This window comes from Ostrea edulis, chromosome 6, assembly GCF_947568905.1.
Source record: "Ostrea edulis chromosome 6, xbOstEdul1.1, whole genome shotgun sequence".
NCBI lineage: Eukaryota > Metazoa > Mollusca > Bivalvia > Ostreida > Ostreidae > Ostrea > Ostrea edulis.
In genome coordinates this window covers 89675100-89690770 of record NC_079169.1, presented here as the reverse complement: position 1 = coordinate 89690770, position 15671 = coordinate 89675100, and the positions used below count along the sequence as shown (strand labels likewise).

The following is a 15671-nucleotide window of genomic DNA, read 5'->3' as shown; positions in this document are numbered from 1 at the left end:
ATATAAGTAGCCACTCCCCTAATTCTGTTTCTCATTTCTACCTCACGCACGATTGGAGGCTTTCATCCCAAACATTTCTTAGAATTTCATAGTTCGACAAAATGCTCAAAAATGTGTCGGCTTTTATTGTCCATCTTATGGGACACAAAACCCTTATTCCCGCTGACGTTTTCTCTAGATTTTGGGCATTTTTTAAAGCTTTATGTTCCGAATTACAATATTTTTTTTCCATCTCGTAAAAACCCTATTAAATCATCGCACGTATGTAGTCATGAGACTGTACGACATATCATGAATTATTTCACCTGTTTTAACCCAAATAATTTGATTTTAAATCGAGGTTTACAAATAACCGCGTCACTCTGCCATTTCAAGTGACAGTCACGTGACCAGTTCAAACTTTCAGATCATCGGTGGTCTTATCTATGTAAAGCTGTGTATTTTGTTATAACAGTACCGTACCATAAGTTTAATAGAAATAAAAATATCAAATACCTCTTAGTAATTCGTTGTTTTACGCTCTTTCAGCCTTAAAACTAGACATTTGCGTATGAGTTAATACATCATGTTGGGATTCCCCTGACTCGCTTGGGTCTATTTATAGACGCCTATTATGGGATGATTTATATATGTAGCCACTATATTTACTTTCTAAATAATATTCGCACTGTTTTCTTTTACATGCAGATGTTTTCAAGCATGTAATTAAGGGAAAGTTAATAACTTTATAAAGTAATTAATCTGCTTTAAAGTAATTATGTACAAAAATAATACATGAACATCGGGTCATACAGCTTGAATGTATTGAAAATCACCTCCCTTCTTGGAGATTTTTTAATCAATTTTGTTATAGCCTTTGCAATGTCCAGGGTGTCTCTAAGCAACTTACATCCCTTAATAGAATCACTGCAAGCTAGGTTAAGAGCATGACCATAACAAATTGATCACTGTTCGTTATCTTCACCTTGCATGTAAAGGCCTCTGGGTTCAAGTGCATGAATTTGTGTTGCAACACCTGTCTTTGAACCAGCCATAGAAGCAGCCATGTCATAACACTGGCCTCGTACTTTGTTGATAGGCAGATCGAATCTCAAAAGGGCATCTTTAATTGCTAGGGTTATTGAATTAGCCCCAATGTCAGAAAGACAGTACATCCCTAATAAATCTTCATGAGCGGTGAAATTTTGATCAACCCATCCAATGCATAAAACAAGTTGCTCTTTGTTGGAAATATCTCGTGTTTCGTCTGCCATTATTAAAAAGAATTCAGACGATTTGATGAAAGCAACAATTTGTTGCAAAACCTGCAAAAATTCATTTTGTATATCTGGAGCAACATACTTATTTGTCTTGCGTTGTTGCCATTCCTGAAGCTGGGGATCGTGTTTTTCTCGTCTTTGTCACCCCGAAGAGCAATTCCTTGTCGAGCAAGAAAGTTCAAAATGTTTGCGATTTTAAGCAAATTTTCTCTGTTAGACTTCTTCTCGACTTCGTGCGTCTTTGAAAGACATTCTCCAACATTTTTAACCTCCTCCTTTATCGTAAACTCCCTTTCCATTGCCTCTTTATGGCAATCACTTTTCTCGTGTGCGGCGAATTTTGTGGTTGCTTTTTTCCAGTTTTTAAAACCACTTGATATGAAAGCTTTTTCTTTCTTGTGACAACTGAGAGTCTTTTATGCAAGGAAAACAGAATACAACATCTTTGATTTCTACATAATGTAACCAAGACCACCGATCAAACCAGGAGGCATTGAAAGATATCATATTTTTACCAAACTTCTTTGCTGGAAAGAAAATATTCCGTGGCTGATTTGGGGTACTACCGATATCTGGTGTATGTCATTTTTTATGTACAACCTGGGCCTTTTGAACTGGTATTTCTGAGATATCATCTTCTGAAGAAGAATCAATAAAGGAAGCAACCTTAACATGTTTGTCTGTTTCTTTGTTTGCAGTTTCCCCCAATTCACCTGTTTCAATAGACTCCTCATTTGTGTTAGACTCCAAGAGTGGGGAAGGACTATCTTGTGATTGTTTTGGTTCAAATGAGCGATGAGGTTCAGAATCCTCAAAGGATAACCTCGAACGCTTTGAAAGCGGTTCCTCATGCTTGTGAATACAGGCAACAAAATGATTAGGTGTCCAACCATCTATTTTTGTAGCAATTGTTTGAGTCCACATGATGTGGATAGCATCCTGATATTCTTTAGCATCAGCACGGTCAAGAGGAACAATAAGCTGATTATGATCTTGTCTGTTTACACCAGGGTTTTGCACCTCGGGGAAAATCGACATAATTGGTTTCTGCAAAACGTTAGAAGCTACGAACATATGTAAAAGGCTTGAATAGTAACCGTTCTGGGTTGTTTTTATTGTTTCCTTTTGTAACGAAGCAATCAAATCACCAGTAATTAAACACTCTTCTGACAGGGAACTTTCAAAGACATATCGAAGTGAACTTATTTTTGTAGACATGGTCACAAAAGTGTTTTCATTCGTGTAGCGCTTCAGGTTTGAAACAAGTTCAAACACAATTCGTACCCTCATTTCCTTAAAATTGTCCTCATGTCCAAACACAAAAAAGAGAGAATTCTGAATAAACAATTCCCATCACCATATATCTGAATCGGGATAAGCTCAGAAGGAGCATCATTTGGATAAAGCTCTGAGGAAACAGCATCTTTTCGAATATTCGAAGTTGGGATATTAGGTATGCTTGTTGGAAAAGGATATTTCTTTAAAATTTGCCCTTTGAGTCTAACAAGAACACTTAGTGCTCCCCATCCCCTTTTCCCTGCATTCCTTGCTTTTACGTGCACTTTTTCGAAAAATGCCTTTCTTTCGTCCGTTTGGGCATACATTGTGAAATATAATCAAAGTTAAAACTGTGCGGAAGGTTGATCTTACACTGATACGATAGTGTCTACTCTTGGACCAAGAATGAATCAGGTCTTGACAGCCTGAGACTTTACAAGCTTTAAAAAAGTTGTTACACGTCATGACCTACGTCACATTGGGGGTGTTACGTCACTGATAAATAGTACTTCACACATTGTCGGGTTTACCTTTACCATAAAAACTGTGATGATAAAAAAGTCAACAATTCATCATATTAGCTTTACAAAAAGATTTTAAATATATACAAACGTTGAACTGGTATTAGGGCAGTTGGGCATAGACATTTTTGTATCAAGACGAAGTTTCTATGAACAAGCTATCTAATGAATTATTAGACCTTGAAAGTTAGTCAAGGTCACACATATTAGATACCTTTTGATCAGTCGTCCCTTGCGAGATTTTTTCACTCGTATGAGTCGTCAACAAATACCGGTAAAGGACTTTAAACGACACTAGTGCCGGGCACTTGGCAAAGGAACAGTCACTACATATCATAGGCTTGACGCCAGATGTGGAGCTGGGAACGAGAACCGAACCATTACTTCATGATTACGACCTTTTGGATGATGCCCTAAGAAATGTTAAGGCATTAAGTGCTTTTCCTAATATTTTTTTTTTTATTTAAGCTAAAGGACAGTCACACTGATTGACTCCGAGTCTCATTGAATTAAATGAACTTTCTGCTTAAAAATAATTATACATTACACTATATGTGAATTTTACTATATGATTTGGGGGGGGGGGGTCCTATCCTACGACCATGCATGGTTTGTTACAGAGTAAGTTGATAACAGCTATCTGCTGAGCTGTTTATTGTAATTTACCAGTCTGAAATTACTGGAATTATTTACACAAATTTTTCCGTTGCCATTACAATTGAATTACTGGTTAAATCTACCAGTTAGAGAACAATAATAAGACAGAATACTTAGGTTCACAAGAATTTATTTGAAATTATTGATTTATAGAAATAAAATATGTGATCAGAATAAACTGTTGATTTGTTAATTTTACAAGACTTGCCTTTTATTTTCTTTAACCTTAAATTTGGAAGTAGAGAGAAAAAGAAATAATTTAGTTTTATTATCATATACCAGTGCGTTTATCCGGTGTCGTTACAATACACACATAGTCTTATTCGGATCAAGAAAAATATAAAGTTCGATATATAGGATCTTCCAGTAGTTCACTATGACTTTGCTGTTACAAGATAATGATGTTTGCAACATGAGCATTTTGACCTTGACAATAGGATTCCAATATTTGTTTGTTTAAAATACAAATTTTGGACCCAGTTGCGCGAAAGAAAAAAAACTCGTCGGGGGAAGCACGCTTCAGAATAAGGGGTCCACCATGGGCCAGAAAAATTGTGAAATTCAAATGTAAGTAAACAAGAAAAAAAAATAACAATGTACATAGTTCGTTAAACTAATATTCTGTTACTTTCAACAATCTTGAATGTATATACACACTAACGCAGATCAACTACACAATAAATTTAATCAGTTGCACCTGAGAATTCAAGATAAACTTCCACATGTAATAGAAATCACAGACGTGAAACCGAAAAGTCCCCCCCCCCCCCCCCCCCCCCAAAGAAAGAAGATTAAGCTAGCAAAATATAGTATTCATGAAATATCCAACATGTTCACGAATAGATAACAACAAATTCTGCTTGATCACCGTATGCAACGTCACATTGGAGGAGTCGTCACTGTGGAGCACGAGGGCTCGGCTCCGAAGCGGAGAAAACGCAGTATCACAGAGTATGAGATCGATTTTCTAATAAACTACACCACATCTCTGCAAACAACATATTGCATAGAGTGTGGTAGATATATTTTGATCATTCAAATTTGTCACCGAATTTCAGAAACCCGTACTTACCTCAAACACTTCGTTCGCGTTTCACGAGTAGGTCTACAAAGTTGAAATTGATACTGGTAATTTAAACCCATCTTTCTCGGTCATTTCATCTCTCTGCCTCCTTGATTTGTTTGATAGAGAGTATGTATATCCCGATACTATGATTGTTGATGATTATATCGCCCTTTTACTTGCATTTCACATGTAATTTGCACAAAATCTTACCAATTTGTAATGTGTCGCATGAGGGCTCAAATATGACATGAAAGAAAGAGCCTGTGAATAGTTTATGTCTTGTATGGCTGGACAATGGTGACTATTGTGAATAGTTTATGTCTTGTATGGCTGGACAATGGTGACTATTGTGAATAGTTTATGTCTTGTATGGCTGGACAATGGTGACTATTGTGAATAGTTTATGTCTTGTATGGCTGGACAATGGTGACTATTGTGAATAGTTTATGTCTTGTATGGCTGGACAATGGTGACTATTGTGAAGTTTATGTCTTCTATGACTGGACAATGGTGACTATTGTGAATAGTTTATGTCTTGTATGACTGGACAATGGTGACTATTGTGAATAGTTTATGTCTTGTATGGCTGGACAATGGTGACTATTGTGAAGTTTATGTCTTCTATGACTGGACAATGGTGACTATTGTGAATAGTTTATGTCTTGTATGACTGGACAATGGTGACTATTGTGAAGTTCAACAAGCATGAGGAGTCCGAAATGCACAAGGATGCGGGGTTAAAAGAAATGACATTGGACAATGGTGTTGAGGCAGCATTTGAAACCATGGATAAGAAAGAGTTCTAAGCGTTAAAAAATGCCCAAAATGTGTTGTACTTCTTCATTAAACATAATTTGCCCTACCTGACATTGTACGAGCCATTGATCGATTTATGCGTTGCACTAGGAGCAACAAATCTTCAACACCTACCAAACACAAAAAATGCAACATACAGGAGTGCAGCCACATCCACAGAGTTCCTAGACTGCCAGGCAGAAGTGGTAGAGTTCAAAGTGACCAGCGAGTCCTACGGTGTCATGGTAGATGAGTGTACTGACGTCAGTGCCAGAAAACATTTGGCTATGGTGTGCAGATATGTTGACAATGAAGCATCCAAACTAGCATTCCTCCAAGATGAAAGGTGAAGATAACGAACAGTGATCAATCTCATAACTCCTATAAGCAATTCAAAATAAATAGTTGGACAAACATGGACTTCTGGACACACCAGAGGTGGGATCGGGTGCCTAGGAGGAGTAAACATCTCCTGTCGACTGGTCACACCCGCCGTGAGTCCTATATCCTGATCAGGTAAACGGAGTTATCCGTAGTCAAAATCAGTGTGCCAAGAACGGCCTAACAATCGGTATGACACACGTCAGACAGCATTTGACCCAATGATAGGATGTGAAACTTTCAAATGGGGAAGCTGAAACCATCTACACAGCCATGAAGGGTTATCCTAACTCTAAGGAAATACCCCTGCAAAAGATAAAATTCTTTGCGAGTGATAGACCTGCAGTAATGGTAGGTAAGAGAAATGGAGTAGTTGCCAAGATTTAACAAGATAACCCAGAAGTTCTCCATCTACACTGCATGAATCACAGACTGCAGCTTGCTGTGTCAAAAGCTTTCAAGTCGATTCCCATGATTAGCAATACAGACCAATTGCTCACTGCCCTCTTCAAATACTACCATTACAGCACAGTCAGATCAGAGAGCTTGCAGGCTATTTAGAATTTGGTGAGAGAAACTGGAGAGTTGGAGAATCAGAACAACATAACTGTGAAGAAGGCAGTGCACACAAGATGGCTGAGGCATGAGGCTGCTGTTCAGATAATAACAAATCTCGAAAATGCAGTTGCATCTGGACGTAAAGGAACCCCAGCGAGAAGCCTCCTCAAGCTGTTGAAGAAATATGAGAAGTTGTACTTCATCCATCTTCTCTGTGATATATGCACTGCCTTGGCGTCTCTTACCAGGACCGTTGAAAGGGAAGATGTAGACCTGGACCGTTGAAAGGGAAGATGTAGACCTATCCATCATAGAAACAAGAGTGACAGCAACACTATCTACCCTTAGGAAGATGAAAGAGTGAGACCCTCCATTCACAAGCAGAGTATCATCTGTGGCGCAAGGATTAGGAATAATAGTGGAAGATGACATTCTCCAGATTAAAGCAGCCAAAAATGAATTCATTGACAATTTGACTTACAACATGGAGGACACGATGGAGAATTCCACCTTGATTGACAGTCTTGCTGTTCTCAACCTAAGCACTGTGGATGAAAACAATCTTGCCTTCTATGGGGATGCAGCAATTTCCACCCCAGCAGTCCATTTCAACTTGGATGAGGATCTGACATTGCATGAATGGACTGATATGAAAGAGTTTTTCAGGAGTAATCTGGAAGTATGTACACCCAAGTACCTGCTGGATACCCTGACCAAGTACCTACTGGATACCCTGACCAAGTACCTGCTGGATACCCTGACCAAGTACCTGCTGGATACCCTGACCAAGTACCTACTGGATACCCTGACCAAGTACCTGCTAGATACCCTGACCAAGTACCTGCTAGATACCCTGACCAAGTACCTGCTAGATACCCTGACCAAGTACCTGCTAGATACCCTGACCAAGTACCTGCTGGATACCCTGACCAAGTACCTACTGGATACCCTGACCAAGTACCTACTGGAAAAGCAAAACTAACAATTGGAGACATGTTTCCAAACATCAGGAGATTGTTGGCCATTGCAGAATCCTTGATCATTTCTACTTCTGCAGTGGAATGGGTCTTCAGCAGAGTGAAGTTCAATGTCACAACACACAGGGACCGTTTGTCTGTGAACACTGTCAGTAAGAGGTTGCGAAACTATACCTTAGCAAAAAAACCCAGAAGAATCCTAAGAGTCCAACCTTCAAGTGATTTGTCTGTTACAATGTTTTATTTATAGTGATACAATCATTCTGATATTTTTTGTCTGTTGGCAGTTTTTTGAATAATTTATGTTTGATATTTATGTAAACATTGTTTTGTTTTCCAAAATATTTATAACAACTAGCCTACCAGGTATTAGAGCTTTGTGAAAATAATCTGTGTCTGGCCAAAAAGCTTGATATGTATTTATTTACAGCCTACCTCATTTAAATGTATTCATTTACAATCTACTCAATTCTTTAAAAAAAAATGCATTTGTTTACAATCTGCCTCATATATTACCTGCTCTGATTTATCATGATTTGTCCTTCAAAGTATTTCTAATGTAATAGTAGCTAATATGAGGAAATCTATCTTTTTAAGGCAATAATAGCAAGTATGATGACAACTGTCTTTTTTATTTAACTTGTCATGCACTTAATCATAATCCTATGTTTTTCTTACGTTGAATTATATTGCCTATGAATCATATTCTTGAAAATGTGTTCCATTAAATCAACAGCAAAATATAAATGTAATAAAATATTTGTTAATATTGTGATGGTTTTATATCTATAGTAAAGGTATTGTTATCATTAGTATTCTATTAGAGTTACTTCCCTTTGTTTAGACTCGACCGGGTTAACAACTTATTTCAGACTGTTTAGACGTATTTCGGGGATTGGGGCTAAAATTCGGAATTATAATATACAGCTTAAAAATGGTAAATATCACACTCCCTTGGACTTTAAATATTATGTTACTGTTTCATATTTGGCTAATCAATTTGTAAATACCTGTGATTTTAATAAGAATATATTATTTATTCTTAAACACTGAAACTCTCGTTATTCTTTTTGAACACGGAGCTACACGGGAATACTGAAAGTCCAGTTACAATATACACAATTGTTCTTTATTTCACAAGGTTGATTGAAAAGTTTGAAATCAAGGCGGCAGGTATTAACTTTTAAAGGGGCTAAATGATTATTCTATTAAGTACTATCATAGCATGATAGAATGAAAGTGCCCCGAAATTGTCTTGCCGCGACGAAAAGTGCCCTTTTGAGCATATGATTCTGTGTGCCCTTTCTAGATCCTAGATTTAACACTATGAACATAAGCGGGGTTACGGCTGCTCAACCTTTTAAAAATCTCAGTTTATTGTGTCAAATAAAAAATCGACGTGTTTTTTTTTTTTCTTCTTCTTTTATATCAATGGTATCTTGTGACAGCTGGTTCCATATCCTGATGGTACCGTAGTAGGATAGAATGATTCCTTGAAGATGGAAGTACGGCAGAATGGTATCCGGTATTGGAGTTCATAAATCTTCTTCACAGGCCCACAGATTCCAATGTTTGCTTCAAAATTGTTCAGTAAACCTAATTTTCTGACCTCTGCTTATTTGAATGAGGTAAACTTTGACCAAGTTGAAAGTCAGAAGGAGTCCAATTATTAATGCACTCTGGATTGGTTTTTCTCCCTACTCCTTTGTATGAAAATTTTTTCCCAATTGGAAAGGCCCAGGCCCTTGAAATCAAGACCTGAAAAAACCCTGCCTTTGCTCGGACTCTAGCTAGCTGTGACACTACTGGTGGCGTGGTAGTTTAGCTCCTCTCCTTTACTATATTTTCCCGATGTTCTCAGTGTGAGGGTCCCAAACAGTGGATGCATATTCCAACTGGGTATGACCAGTGTCTTGTAGCATTTTCACCCAATCTAATTAAAATCAGACTTCTTAGATCCGCGCCGTATACTCTGGACTGCGATTGTGAACGTATCTTCGGTGTGGGTTGTACACGGTGATTAATTAAGGGGACTGACCACGACCGTCCATGTCCAAGGCTCGTAGAATAGAAAACGAATAGGTCTAATAAGTGTCCTTAGAAAAAAAAATGTGAGGTCCCACCGAGATTTGAACTCGGATCGCTGGATTCAAAGTCCAGAGTGCTAACCATTACACCATGGGACCATCTTGCAACATTGAAGTTTAAATTTCGATAAGATTTAGTTCCCTTTGATAAACCGGAAGTAGATGAACGACCGCCAGAATGTAAATGTATTCATCTCATTAAAAATGCGTGTGTCGGGAGTTACTCATCAAAGATGTCAATAGTATTCAGGTAAATTTTACAAAGATTATATTCACTATAAATGTATAATTTCAATGATGGATGAATTAAATTGTTGCAGACATTGCATCGTTGCACCAACATCATCTGTAGCATCAAAGAGATTGAAAAATAAAAGCTTTCTGACTAAGCTTTATGTGCAAAGTTGTGTATACATGATAGTAAATCAGCAGTGATTTAGTTTTTTAGTAAAATTCTTTACTGTTTTTTTTCTTCTTTCTATTACATCACAAAAAGATTTTCTACTAGCCCCATATCTATAGAACTATGAAACCTACATATGTAGAGCTATGCTTTTAGACAACATTTCAGGTATCAATTTAGAATGTTCATATTTCATTCTGGGCTGGAAACTCCATGGAAATACAGAAATGCAGTTACTAGCCTTTTTGTATATATCTGCCAGTCATGTTGTCAGACATTGTGTGTTTACAGGCCGGGATTTTTTTACCCCTTGAATCAAGGCCCAGGGCCTTAAAGTTTGGGAAAAATATTACGATATTTGATTGAAATTGGGAAATTTGTTTCATACAAATAAGAAAAACAAGCAAAAAGTTAACCATTTGATATTTGATAATATAGTGAACCAGACTAGGATTCAAACTCAGGCCCCCTGAATCTTTAATCAGGTGCTCTACCAACTGAGCTATCTGGCCACTGGTGATCAAACTTATCTGACCAAGTGCTACATTCCTCCCTCCTTAAATGTCTTCACACCTTGAATACATCAATCCAGGATCTTTATCCCCTAGCAGACATTTTCACTGTCATTTCCAGGAGCTGATCATCTATGGCACCAAATGTAACAGGAAGGGAGAAAATGCAACAGACCAGACTGGGATTTGAACCCAGACCCTTGAATCTCTAGTCAGGTGCTCTACCATCTGAGTTATATGGTCACCAGCAATCAAACCACAAGGGGAAAAATGTAGACATTTAGACATGAACATGTTGAGTTCAATGACACTGGTCTGACTGCAGTGGGTGTATTTCATTTTGAAACAGCATCAATAGGCAAGGCCTACATCAAACTCGCATTTGAAATGAGCTTTAAGTCCAATGTCCTAAACTTGTTAAAGTGGCTCTATTTCACCACATCAGATATACTAGTACATATGTTTAATATACACATATAATAACTGTAACAAAGGAACAGTTAAAATACATGATTATTTGATATATATACAGTCGAAATATTGCTACGATTGTCTGAAATTACCTACCTTCTGTCTGAATTACCTACCTTCTGTCTGAATTACCTATCTTCTGTCTGAATTACCTACCTTCTGTCTGAAATGACCTACCTTCTGTCTGAAATGACCTACCTTCTATCTGAATTACCTACCTTCTGTCTGAAATGACCTACCTTCTGTCTGAATTACCTACCTTCTGTCTGAAATGACCTACCTTCTGTCTGAAATGACCTACCTTCTGTCTGAATTACCTACCTTCTGTCTGAAATGACCTACCTTCTGTCTGAATTGACCTACCTTCTGTCTGAAATGACCTACCTTCTGTCTGAAATTACTCATTTTGACTTCACTCTGTATGGTTCAATTGTTATTGACACAAGTTTAAAAATGTTGTGTCCAATGAGAACAACCCTTTCAGTTTATCTCAGAAGGCCTATTTTAAGTCAAGAAACTAATATTAGTGATTAATGGGTGCTGTGTTTGTTAAGTATAAAACTCCAAAATTACACAAACTCCCCTACTGCTTGATTTTTTGCATGTTTTATTGAAATATATTAAAAAGAAATCATATTTTCATATAAATCTTTTGATAAAAAGTTACATGAGCTTTCTATTTATAAAATTATGAAATAAGATTAATCATTAACAGCAGATATCTGGAGAATATATTAATTAAGGGCAGATAACTCTTCTAGAATGTTTGAAGTAAAAAAATAAAAATAAAATGGCTTCTCATCATTTACCAGTCATGTGAATTTGATCTACAATGTATTTCACTTTTATCATTATTTGAAATAAATGTTTTAAAAATTTTGATTGCATGAAATAATTCGAAATTTTCTCTCATTATGCATTGAATATTATTACCAGAAGAAAAGTGCATTTGAGGGCAGTATTAAATGTGTTAGCTCTCCAGAGGAACAACTATTGGCAATACCTAGACGTCCGGCAGAGAGAAATATTTATAGCTTGATCCTGAGGGCCAGGCTCACATAATCACAATACCTAAACACCTAGCAGAGAGAAATATTTATAGCTTGATCCTGAGGGGGCTCACATAATCACAATACCTAGACATCTATCTGTCAGACAGAGAGAAATATTTATAGTTTGATCCTGAGGGTGCTCACATAAGCACTGTAGCCCTCGATCATCTACCCTATTCAACAGAGTCAATTAATTGTTATACACCTTCATTTTCTTTCCTATATAAAACTAAAACGATTTAGAACTAACATTTTAACTGTTAAACCAATTCTCACACTCATATCTATTGACCGGTCAACAGTTTACGAACTGTTGACCGGGCAATAGTCTGCCTTCTGTCCATTGGCTACGCAAGTCACATGATTATCGGTCTGCTGCTTTGCTTACGCAATGGCGAGGTTGAGTGATTTAACTGATGATGAAATACAGAATTTATTAGATGAAACACTAAACAGGAATACGAAAAATGTAATGATTGATTATTAATTCGGATATTGGGTATGTTTTCTTTTAATTAGTGGATTCGTTGATAAATGTACTACGCAATTAAATTACACTGTCTTGTTAAAAGTTAGAAGTCAACAAACCATGTGCATCTCGTAAAAACAACCTTTAAAAAATGAAGATGTATAACAAAACAGTTATAGACGGTGTCGTCGGACAACAGCTGTTTTGTTCGACCCGAGAACGGATCTGTTGCCCTCAGCCTATGGCTTCGGGCAACAGATCCGTTCTCGGGTCAAACAAAACAGCTGTTGTCTTCGAAGTTGAAGTTCGAACCCAGTCAATAACTGTATAATAAATCAAGTATCAAGGATATGCCAAAAATTCAAAGCAACTTCTTTGCAGTGATCAATAGGTTAAAAAGTAATGAATGGTCACTAATTATTTTGTAGGATACTTAGAAATGGTACATATATAAACTATGTTGATTGTTTATTAGCTAAGTAATGAATGGTCACTAATTATTTTGTAGGATTCTTAGAAATGGTTCATATATAAACTGTGTTGATTGTTTATTAGCTAGGTAATTAATGGTCACTAATTATTTTGTAGGATTCTTAGAAATAGTACATATATAAGTGTTGATTGTTTATTAGTTATGGTCATACATGACTGCATGCTGTAATTTTTCCAAAAATTGTTGTTTTTCATCGATTTGATATGAAGAGATCTTGTACATGATTTCCGAAATAGCTTTTAAATAACAGTGTTCGAAATTGACCATAGACTAGACTGAGAAATGCAGGACCACAATGGAAACTAGCTTTTTATGCTAATTTGTGTAATCCTGGATAAATAAAGGCTATTATTATTATTACTGAATCTTTGTCAAATGACACCTATCTATGCCAATTGTAATTAACGTAGAACAAATTGTCTATGCCGATTTTCTAGGTTTAAAGCAATGAGTTATCTCAAAGGACCCTGGTCAGTTGATCGTCATCTGATAAATGTTATGAGGAAAGGAGGATATTGTTATGGAAATGGAAAGAAATTATGCTTTCTAAGTGCATTAGAAGTAGATAAAAATGTTTTAAATCTGTGTTGTTATTTTTTCAATGTTGCGGACTTGTAGTCTACTGCCAATACAATGAGGTCTATGTCATCTTGTTTTGACATATAGACTCGTGGTCTATACCATTTAGTTTTAAACCAATTTTGATCACTGCTTTAAAGTTTACATTATGATGATGTTACTATATGACCTGGTTAGCTCTGACTAGATCACCTGACTATTATTATAGTAATGCAAGGGTCCCAGGTACAATCTCCAGTTCATCCAAAGGTTTTTCTTTCCTTCAATAACTTAGTAATATACAACCTTCCATAATACACAAGAATTTACTAGATACAGTTTTACTTGCCATAACCAGGAATTATCAAAATGGCTATATCTAAAACAGATGTGTTGATATTTTAGTCTGAACAAGATAGAAGGCAAGTGAATTCTACCTGAAAATCATTCTTCCACCCTTGACCTTAATTAATGGACCACTGAGTCATTTGATCCTTTCATAATCCATTGTTATTTATTGTTATTAGTCGTCATTTTATGTCAGCACTGTCATATTTTTCCCGCCAGCTCAGTGGTAGAGCGTTCGACACTTTGTCACTGGGAGGTTGCGAGTTGGAAATCTGCTCTGTCAGCTCAGTGGTAGAACGTTCAACACTTTGTCACTGGGAGGTTGCTAGTTGGAAATCTGCTCTGTCAGCTCAGTGGTAGAACGTTCAACACTTTGTCACTGGGAGGTTGCTAGTTGGAAATCTGCTCTGTCAGCTCAGTGGTAGAGCGTTCGACACTTTGTCACTGGGAGGTTGCGAGTTGGAAATCTGCTCTGTCAGCTCAGGGGTAGAGCGTTCGACACTTTGTCACTGGGAGGTTGTGAGTTGGAAATCTGCTCTGTCAGCTCAATGGTAGAGCGTTCAACACTTTGTCACTGGGAAGTTGTGAGTTGGAAATCTGCTCTGTCAGCTCAATGGTAGAGCGTTCGACACTTTGTCACTGGGAAGTTGTGAGTTGGAAATCTGCTCTGTCAGCTCAGTGGTAGAGCGTTCGACACTTTGTCACTGGGAGGTTGTGAGTTGGAAATCTGCTCTGTCAGCTCAGTGGTAGAGCGTTCGACACTTTGTCACTGGGAGGTTGTGAGTTGGAAATCTGCTGTCAGCTCAGTGGTAGAGCGTTCGACACTTTGTCACTGGGAGGTTGCTAGTTGGAAATCTGCTCTGTCAGCTCAGTGGTAGAACATTCGACACTTTGTCACTGGGAGGTTGTGAGTTGGAAATCTGCTCTGTCAGCTCAGTGGTAGAGCGTTCGACACTTTGTCACTGGGAGGTTGTGAGTTGGAAATCTGCTCTGTCAGCTCAGTGGTAGAGCGTTCGACACTTTGTCACTGGGAGGTTGTGAGTTGGAAATCTGCTCTGTCAGCTCAGTGGTAGAGCGTTCGACACTTTGTCACTGGGAAGTTGTGAGTTTGAAATCTGGGAAGGTTGCAAGTTTTAGTCCTGGTCATGTCATGGCCGTGCCAAACCTAAGGCGTTAACATAGGTTGTGATTGCTCTTTCGCCAAACGTTTGACATTTAGAAGTGAGAATCACAGGTCTTTCGGGTATGACCTTAAAAAGGAGTTCCTGTGTCGTGGCAGGCATTGTCACGTAAAAGAACCCTCGATCACTACTACGACATTAAACGCTAAGCATAGGTTTAAATTTGTGGAACTTCACCTACAACTGAAAGTCTGTTGATACCTTAATATGAGTGAAAAATTCTTGATGGGATGTAAAACAAACAAACAACCAATCCATGTGGGGCTGTGATTGGATCAAATTAAAACTTATCAAACTGATAGTTTGTGAAGAAAGCAATCGAAGAATTTGAACAGTTTAATGATTACAATCCATTATAACAAGAGTCCATATTGCTAGAAATGTGAATACCTATTGCTAGAAATGTGAATACCTATTGCTAGAAATGTGAATACATATTCTTCAATTGATTTAGATAAAATATTTATTTCTATCTCAGCTTCCATGATATGACAAATACACTGTATTTCTTGTTTTTGAAGTAAATCTAGCATTTAATTTATTTTGATTTATTGGCATGATTTGAGATTTCTACAATGACATTAAGTGGAGTTCCTTATTCTGTC

General features: G+C 37.3%; 1 non-coding gene across 1 annotated transcript; it reads right to left on the bottom strand.

Annotated features, from left to right (window-relative positions):
- Window positions 1-9606: 9606 nt before the first annotated feature.
- On the bottom strand, window positions 9607-9678 carry Trnaq-uug (transfer RNA glutamine (anticodon UUG)). Its single transcript has one exon. It is a non-coding gene; the product is annotated as a tRNA-Gln (tRNA).
- Between the last annotated feature and the right edge of the window lie 5993 nt (window positions 9679-15671).